The sequence below is a fragment of the Patiria miniata genome, unplaced genomic scaffold, assembly GCF_015706575.1.
Source record: "Patiria miniata isolate m_02_andy unplaced genomic scaffold, ASM1570657v1 HiC_scaffold_30, whole genome shotgun sequence".
NCBI lineage: Eukaryota > Metazoa > Echinodermata > Asteroidea > Valvatida > Asterinidae > Patiria > Patiria miniata.
The window spans coordinates 1596350-1605299 of NW_024037070.1; the positions used below are offsets into that span (position 1 = coordinate 1596350).

The window sequence follows — 8950 nt, forward strand, 5'->3', positions numbered from 1 at the left end:
CCCCCCCCCCCATGAAACCTTGTCGCCCACCAGTCGCCCCCACTGAGATTTTGAGTTTCTAAAAAAATTATCATTGATCTACATGACACCCCCCCCCACTGAAATGTTCCAGCCCCCAGCGCCGCCCCCCCCCCCCCCCACTGAAAAAATTCCTGGCTACGCCACTGCCCCCCCCCCCCTCCCGTGGCTACGCCACTGAGTAATTCGTACGTACGAATTAGTATTTCGTACGTACGGTTTAGTAATTCGTACGTACGAATTAGTAATTCGTACGTACGAATTAGTATTTCGTACGTACGGTTTAGTAATTCGTACGTACGGTTTAGTAATTCGTACGTACGAATTAGTATTTCGTACGTACGGATTAGTATTTCGTACGTACGAATTAGTATTTCGTACGTACGGTTTAGTAATTCGTACGTACGAATTAGTTTTATTTTTAACCATGTCCTATCTACACTTCCATAAATAATAGTGCGAGCTGGACAACACAATTCTGTCACTGTCCCAAAAACCAACATTTTCCAACAAAAAAATATCAGATTTTTCCTTCAAAACGGCCTCCAAATTACTAGATACGCCAACTGAGGTACAAGTAGACATCGATAATTAAGATGGTTGTACTAGGTCTACTGAAGTTTACTTACGATCCGGAAGTTTACTTAATTTCCCGTTCAATTCCGAGAGCTCCCGTCGCGATCGTGAACACGTTAAATTTCCGATTCGTGTGAACGACGCAATGTGGTCTTCATTCCCAGCGTACATTCGATGGCCCCCGTATCCCGAGTGCGATTCCGTTACCGAGCGCGCGCGATGCATTGATAATGATAATGAGTAGACTGGATCGCGTTAGTAAATACAAGTGCATTTCGAATGATAATAGGGGTTCGGGAACTAGGGCAGCTTTTATGGACGGATACCAGTTCAAGCTGGTTCCCGATTCCCTTTTACCATTCGAAATGCACGTGCGTTTACTAACGCGATCCAGTCTACATTATCATAATCGATGCATTGCGCGCGCTCGGTAACGGAATCGCACTCGGGATACGGGAACCATCGAATGTACACTGGGAATAAAGACCACATCGCGTCGTTCAAACATTAACACGAATCGGAAATTTAATGTGTTCACGGTCGCGAGGGGAGCTCTCGGAAATGAACGGGAAATTTCACTTTCCATCCAGATCATAAATAACCTTCAGTACAACCATCTTAATTATTGATGTCTACTTGTGCCTCAGTTGGCGTATCTAGTAATTTGGAGGCCGTTTTGAAGGTGAAATCTGACGTTTTTTGTTGGAAAATGTTGGTTTTTTGGACAGTGACAGAATTGTGTTGTCCAGCTCGCACTAGTATTACTAGCTTGGACCTAGACCCGTGAACGTGGCTTGTAGACCCGTGAACGTGGCTTCGTCCACGTTCACGGGTCTAGCTTGGACCCCACTATCGCCAGACCATGTCCGAATGTTAAAAAGGCGATAAGTTGGGTCCAAGCTACTCGGACTAGTCCACACCTAGCCCCATAAATGTGGCCTATTTACTGGACTGCCTCCGTAAACATAGGCCACACATCCACATGTACAAAACCGTGTCGACTTTGCCAAATTTTGATTTTCACATTTAGGCTTAGTTTGTAGGATTTTTTTGCTTTAGAAGCATACTCACCCTCTTTATAGGCTAATCAGAAAGTGCTGCCTTTTTCAGATGTATATTTTTCGTGAAATTTCCAGATTCATTTTTACACGTTTGTGTATCAAAATTTCAACATGAAATTTCACAAAAATTAGACATCTGGAAAAGGCAGCACTTTCTGACTAGCCTATAAAAAGGGTGAGTATGGTTCTAAAGCAAAAAAATCCTACAAACTAAGCCTAAATGTGAAAATCAAAATTTGGCAAAGTCGACACGTTTTTGTACATGTGGATGTGTGGCCTATGTTTACGGAGGCAGTCCAGTAAATAGGCCACAATTATGGGGCTAGTCCACACCGTGCACGCCAAGCAAATTGACGAGATATCCAATTGGACGCACTGTCAATTATCGACGTAGAAGTAGAAGTAGCCTGTAGTAGGCTGTAGTGGTGTTCCCTAACGTGGCGCACTTCGACATTTACCCCGACTTTCCAGTTCCACATCAGTGTTGCCAAACTTCTTTGTTGACAAACTTCAAATTCATTCAGTGAAATACTGATTACTGGTACTTTTACCTTATTAATGCTTGCTATTTAACCTCTGTAAACAATTTCGGTTTCATGAAATTTAATCCCTAATTCAACAACGGTGCATCCGGAAATTGGGCACAAATCGTCTTGAGTGTTCCCTAGACCCCGTGAACGTGGCGTTGTATACAAGCCACGTTCACGGGTCTAAGTCTGTAAGTGTTCCCCAACGTGGCGCACTTGAGTAAATCTTGGAAAATTCCAAGTTAACATTTAAGAATTTCTATAAAGTTGATAAATTTTGATAAACAATTATTTTCTCTACTTACATGTAGGCCTACATACCCAACTAGAGGTTTGTCAGAAAATTATTTTCTATTTTTTTTCGGGACATTTTCAAAGGGTTCACTGCGCACTTTGAAATAAAATCGGAAAATCACGCCGAAATAAAATTTTCTATATTAACTTTGTAACGGGTAGATAATCTCGTGATTTATGAACGGGAGTGTTTAGAATTTGATGAAAGTCAGTGTGGCGCACAAGTGCGCCATGTAAGGGGCCGTTCTACGTTAGGGTAAACTAGTCCAAGTAACTAGGACTCTACGGATCGCTTTTTAACATTAGGACATGGTCGGGCGATAGTAGAGTCCGAGATCGATGGCCCTATTGCGGTTACTATTAATTTTTTTTTACCATTCTCACTCGTACCCCCAATCAAAATCGTCAGATTTCACCCCCAAAACGATCTTCAAACTGCCTTAGGCGCCCCTGTAGGCTTGATCAAGTGGGAAGTGAAAATACAAATGGTGGTGGTTAGGTTTACATACCTTTAGGAAGAAAAGAGAAATTTCACCTTCAAGTCGAGAAACATCCTTGTCACAAACGCCTTGTTTGAGGCTGACATTTTGAATTCTGGATTTAAGCAGACTTGTGCATAGCTCTGGCTACACTGTTTCCTGGCAAGCATCAGACAGACCAATCACAAGGCACTTTTGGTCAGGTGACCAATCAAAATGCCCTGTGATTGGTCTGTCTGATGCTTGCCAGGAAACAGATCCGTAGAGTCCTAGTTACTCGGACTAAGGGTACTGTACACCAACAAATAGGGCCTAAAGTGTCTACTTTGGGCCTTCTGAAACATCAGAAAAAAAGTTTGTTAAATCAGGTTGAGTTTCTTTCATGGGATTGGGATGTGTTCATTATTATGCACAACAACTATAATTAGCTCACGGCGCAATCTTTAGTGGAGTTTTAGTCACTTTATAAATACTCAATTTTCGGTGTTGTAGCATAGGAAATAATGTGGTTCTTGGGGGGCTAGGGGGGCTTTAGCCCCCCCCCCCCACTTTTGTCTAGCCCCCCCCCCCCCCCCCCCCAAAAAAATCCATAAAAAAAAATGCACTAGCAAAATGTAAGAATTTAACGTACATGGGGACAGTCTCCCCCTAAATGAGAAGGGTGCATTTGTACACTTTTAGTTAATACAGTGTGCCTGATTGTAGGATTTTATCAGTGCTCCCCATTGAAAATATGGCACGAGCCCCCCCCCCCCCCCCCCCCCCTACGTATTGATTTTCAGAGGTCCAAGTGACCTAAGCAACCTTTTCAAGTAGCTAACTTTACAAATTATGGCTGCTGGTACATTTTGAGAAATACATCGGGACATGCGTTTTGAAGGGGTTTGAGGGAGCATTGTAAAGAATGAGCATCTTGTCCATTATTTTTAAGAGTTTTCAACACTGCACATAATCAGAGTCATGTTTAAGTTAATTTTACCGCTTAAAAATCTAAGTTTCATTCTGTATTTTTTGTTTGTTTATAGTGCCTTAAAGGTTCGGGACATGACAGTAGACACTTAATGAAGAATGACCCATACATGGTCACGATGTAGACACCACACCGGCACCATGGCACGGACATGATGGACACCCTATCTGGCGCCGCAACTAGATTGCTGAGGCTTGACAAGCGGGCATCAGCTAGCTGCTCAGAACACCATTGTTGCGGATCTGTAGTGACTAGTGAACACTTTGTTTCTGGTAAGTTGAGTAACATTATAGTCTGAGGATGTGGCTATCTTTTAACGGCAGTCGGGAAAGTCTTCCAATACACGTGTACGTCACATATTTTCAAGCAATTTCCAAGTGCCAAAAGTTACTTTCTATGGTTCTTTCATCTATTGGAAAGAATTCAATATACATGTACACCACTAGTTTCTCCCTGTAATGACTCGTCAACCATCAGAGGGTCCTAAAAAGTGAAATTTAGCAGGGAAAATATTGACGCATTAAGTTGGAAAACACATATAATTTTTCAGACCAGTCTCATAGGGTTTGTACACTAGTCCGAGTAACTAGGACTCTACGAATCGCCTTTTTTGACATTTGGACATGGTCGGGCGATAGTAGAGTCCGAGATTGATAACAGTATCGCATTTACCAATTATTTTTTTAAAACATTTTCACTTGTACCCCCAATCAAAATCATCAGATTTTACCCCAAAGCAGTTTTCAACTGCCTTATGCGCCCCCTGTAGGCTTCAGTGGGAATTGAAATACAAATGGTGGTTAGGTTCACATACCCAAGGGATGAAAAGAGTAATTTCAGTTCAGGAAACATTCTCGTCGCACTCGCCATGTTTGAGGCTACATTTTGAATTCAGAAAAAAATTGACTTGTGCATGGCTCCTGGCTAGACTGTTTCCTGGACCTCCTGAAAATATTGGAGTCAGAAGGACAATGGGAACAGAGAACCAGACTAGCTCATGGCTAGCATCAGACAGACCAATCACAGGGCACTTTGATTTGTCACCTGGATTGGTCACCTCAATGGGCCAATCACACTTACACTTAGTGTGACACTGGAAAATGTGACACGACAAGGATGGTGTACATTTACTGTGTCTGGTTCATTTAATGGTGAACTGCATCTTACACAAACAAAACAAACCCTGAAAAGATACAAAATAGAAATTCCATATAAATACAATGCTTTAGGAAATACCAATCCAGCAAAGTAAATTATAAAAAGAACAATAATAATCCTCAAGGATTATAATGCAATCAATAGAGATAAATCTATTTCAATAACACAATTTGCTTCTAACTGAAAAGTCAAGTTAAATTCCAAAATGAATTAATACAAGGCATGTGAATGCTTTAACTTGCAAAGACAAAATAGGAAATAACTAAAGCACATGTGCAGTGACCTCTAAATATATATGACTATGGACTCAGCAAACCATAGACTTAAATCAGTCCACTCATCATTATAACCTAAGGATCCATAAAGAAACTAACTTAGGAAAAATGAATTAATAACACAAAAAAGGACTATGGAGAAATAACATAACTAAATAAATGCTAAACAAATATGCAGATGGCATGCTTAATTAAGTTTAAAAAGAGAAATATGAGTAATATATGCTGCATCACATAAACTTAAGGACTAGTGTGCCAGTCTAATAAGACACTACTGGTATCTTAGGTCACACGCTCCAATAAACACTGGACAAAAGAAATCTCTGCAGGGTAATAAACATACTTGGCAGACTTCCTGCCTCCCTGTACTAAGGTATGGTGCCTTCCAAGAAACTGAGTGCACCTCATTATATATGCAGCAACTTAGGGGATTAAGGGTCTAAACAGTGGCTATACTACACTGCACTATGGACATCTATGCAGGACAAAGGAACTATGAATGTATACACTAAAAGTATAAATCTAAGAATATGTCCATAAAAAAGTGGAAAATAGATGATGAGGAATATATAGTAAAATAAGGAAATCTATTCTTGAACTTTGTGTACTCAAGAAGTTAACTAAATGTGAACAAGAAATAAAGTGGATATACATGTACACATAATCAAAGTTAGGGAAATCTAAATCCTTCAAATCCATGGAAATAGATTATATCTCTAAACACAGAAGGTCATCAAAAGGATGATCTTTTCTAAATATGCAATAATAAATACAACAACACAGTGAATCTGGGCTTCCTAAAGACCATTAAAGGATGGATCCACTTTAAATTCAGTAATCAGAGTAAAGTTTAAGAATACTCAAGCTAACTTCAGAATTAATCAAAAAGTGTTCACAAAGTCTCAATAAAAAGAAACTTAGGAACTTCAGCAATAAGAACAACTATTAAAACAATATAAATGAATTCTTACCCCAGTCGAGTCATCCACAAAATCTTGAGGCATTAACTAAGAACCGGTCATACTAAACAGCGTCAACACAGCGTCAACACACTCCAAAGCGTCAACACAGCGTCAACACAGCGTCAACACATCCAAAATGCATTAAAATTGACAAAAGCAGTATGTAACCCATACAGTATGGACAGAAACAAGATTTGTGCTTAAAATTAATAGGTTAAACGTCTGAAAATCGCAATTTTTAGTTCAAGAAAATTGGCTCTCCGTGCCGCTCCGAAATCGGCTACCGAACACCCGCCATGTTGCCTCAATGGCAGCGCGGACCATACCATTATTCTAAAGGGTGATAGCGTTGTACAATAAACCAACAGAGAGGGACGCGGCCGGGGTCGCCAGTGTTAAAAATATCTGCAAAGACTAACAATTTAATGCTGTGTTTACGCTGCAATTGCCTTTGTTGTTTAATTTTCTTTACTTGTTCGTTGGTATTTACATTATTGTTTAATATTGCAAGGCGCCCTCTGTTGTTTATGACAAGATAATGTCATTACCTACACACCCCTACTTGAAATGGTGTAGTCCAAGCTTTGTGCGAAGTCAAGATGGCGGACAACGGCCGTGCAAGTTAAGGTCATTTTTTTCGCGTGAAAATACGATATTTTTAACAACGAAATGGAAACTCAATCCAATGGAAATTGTCCTTTATTGTATGTTTCACAATTATATGCCCTTTTTGTCAATTCAGAATGTGTTTTGGATGTGTTGACGGTGTGTTGACGCTTCTGTCATGTGTTGACGCTGTGTTGACGCTGTTTAGTGCGACCCCTAAGAACATGTGTAGAAGTGGCAGGACACTGTGTGGTGTTTACAGTACCAGTGCTAGTGGTGGAATGACTCACTCAAGACAATTGGCTAAGTGAGAGCTTTACCTTAAGGGTCAAGCGAGGGCGCTGCACAGGAGAAATATGTAAATGAGCTGTCACATTAGTTTGATGGGCAACTATCAGGCTTATGCCTTTACGACCCCACATCCTTTTTCCTTCCAAAACTTATTCAGCTGCGTCTTGAACTGGTTTGTGGTCTTAGCTTCTATGACCCTTGATGGGAGACTATTCCAATCTGTGATCACTCTGACTGAGAAGAAATATTTTCTACAGTTCAGCCCCTTTTTCAGAGCTGGCTTATTCAGCTTATAACTGTGTCCTCTGCCTCTGTGTGGATTGGTTGAGAAGAGCTTGGACTTCTCTATACCTTCCAATCCTTTCATGATCTTGAAGGTCTCTATCAGGTCCCCACTTGTTCTCCTCTGCTCTAGACTGTATAGCTTTGTTTCTTGCAATCTTTGTGGGTAGCTCAGATGTTTGATGCCTGGGATGAGTTTTGTGGCTCTTCATTGTACTTTCTCTAACATGGCGATATCTTTCTTAAGGTATGGACACCAGGCTTGGACAGAATATTCCAAATGGGGACGGATGTAAGTTTTGTAGAGCATTGTGAAGCATTTGCGCTTTATGATTCTGAGTTTAGTCATGGCCTTGCTTGCTGCTGCTGCACATTGTCTGCTAGTCTTCCCATCTTCATTGATTATAACTCCCAGATCCTTTTCCTCTATGTCATGTGGGATCACCTCTCCACCAAGATTGTATTCAGTTTCCTGATTGGTGTTTCCCACTTTTGGAGCAGGTCAAGGTCTTGCTGCATTTTCACTTGGTTGTCATCTCCCCTCATCTGTCTGTACACTTTGGTATCATCCACAAACATCTTGACTTTTTACTCCACATTCTCCGGCAGGTCATTGATATAGATGACGAACAATATAGGACCGAGGACTGAGCCCTGGGGCACTCCACTGATGACATCTGTCCAGTCTGACTCTGCCTCTCCTACTGTAGCTTGCTGCTTCCTACTGATGAGGAAGTCACTGATCCATGTACTAATCTTTCCATGTATCCCATAAGCGTGTAGTTTTGCTATTAGTCTTCTGTGTGGAACTGAATCAAATGCTTTTGAATAGTCCAGCACCCGATTTCATCAAACTCTTCGTAACTTACGATGCATCGCAGCGATGCGACGCGTCGTATCTCTACGATGCGTCGCAGCTGCGACGCGTCCTGCGATCCATTTCACTAAACACGTCGTAAGTGCGACGCGTCGTAGGTGTATTTATAGCACAACTCGGTGACTGTTTTATGTCTTTAGTCAGCGCACAGTAAATAGTCGTCTGATATTCAACAAAGAGTCGTCGGATCTCAGCTCGAAATTTGTTAAAACGTAAAACAAAATGGCAGCCGTGCGATGTAATTTTGAAGGAAAACAAGCTCTCATTGGACTGTAAAGCTACTTTGAAATTTCAACTCTAATATTCCGGTCTAATTCATAATTATTCATTGAATTTTCTATTTACAACTTTACACACATTGCCTCGGTATTATAATCTCGTTAATGTAATGTTTGTGGCATAAAACTGGCTTAGAAATGACTCTTCTTATTTTGCGATGACCACTAGACGCGTCGTAACTTGCGACGTGTTTTAAGCCGTTGTCAAGGAACTTACGACGCGTTCAACACATCGCAACTTTAGTGAAATGGAAGATACGACGCGTCGCGAGTTGCGACGTGTTACACGTCGTATC

General features: G+C 41.0%; 1 long non-coding RNA gene across 1 annotated transcript; it reads right to left on the reverse strand.

Moving 5' to 3' along the window:
• Positions 1-5047: 5047 nt before the first annotated feature.
• LOC119739494 lies at positions 5048-6371 on the reverse strand. The gene is made up of 2 exons (XR_005272582.1): positions 6330-6371; positions 5048-5108 (listed from the first exon to the last, which is right to left on the reverse strand). It is a non-coding gene; the product is annotated as an uncharacterized LOC119739494 (long non-coding RNA).
• Between the last annotated feature and the right edge of the window lie 2579 nt (positions 6372-8950).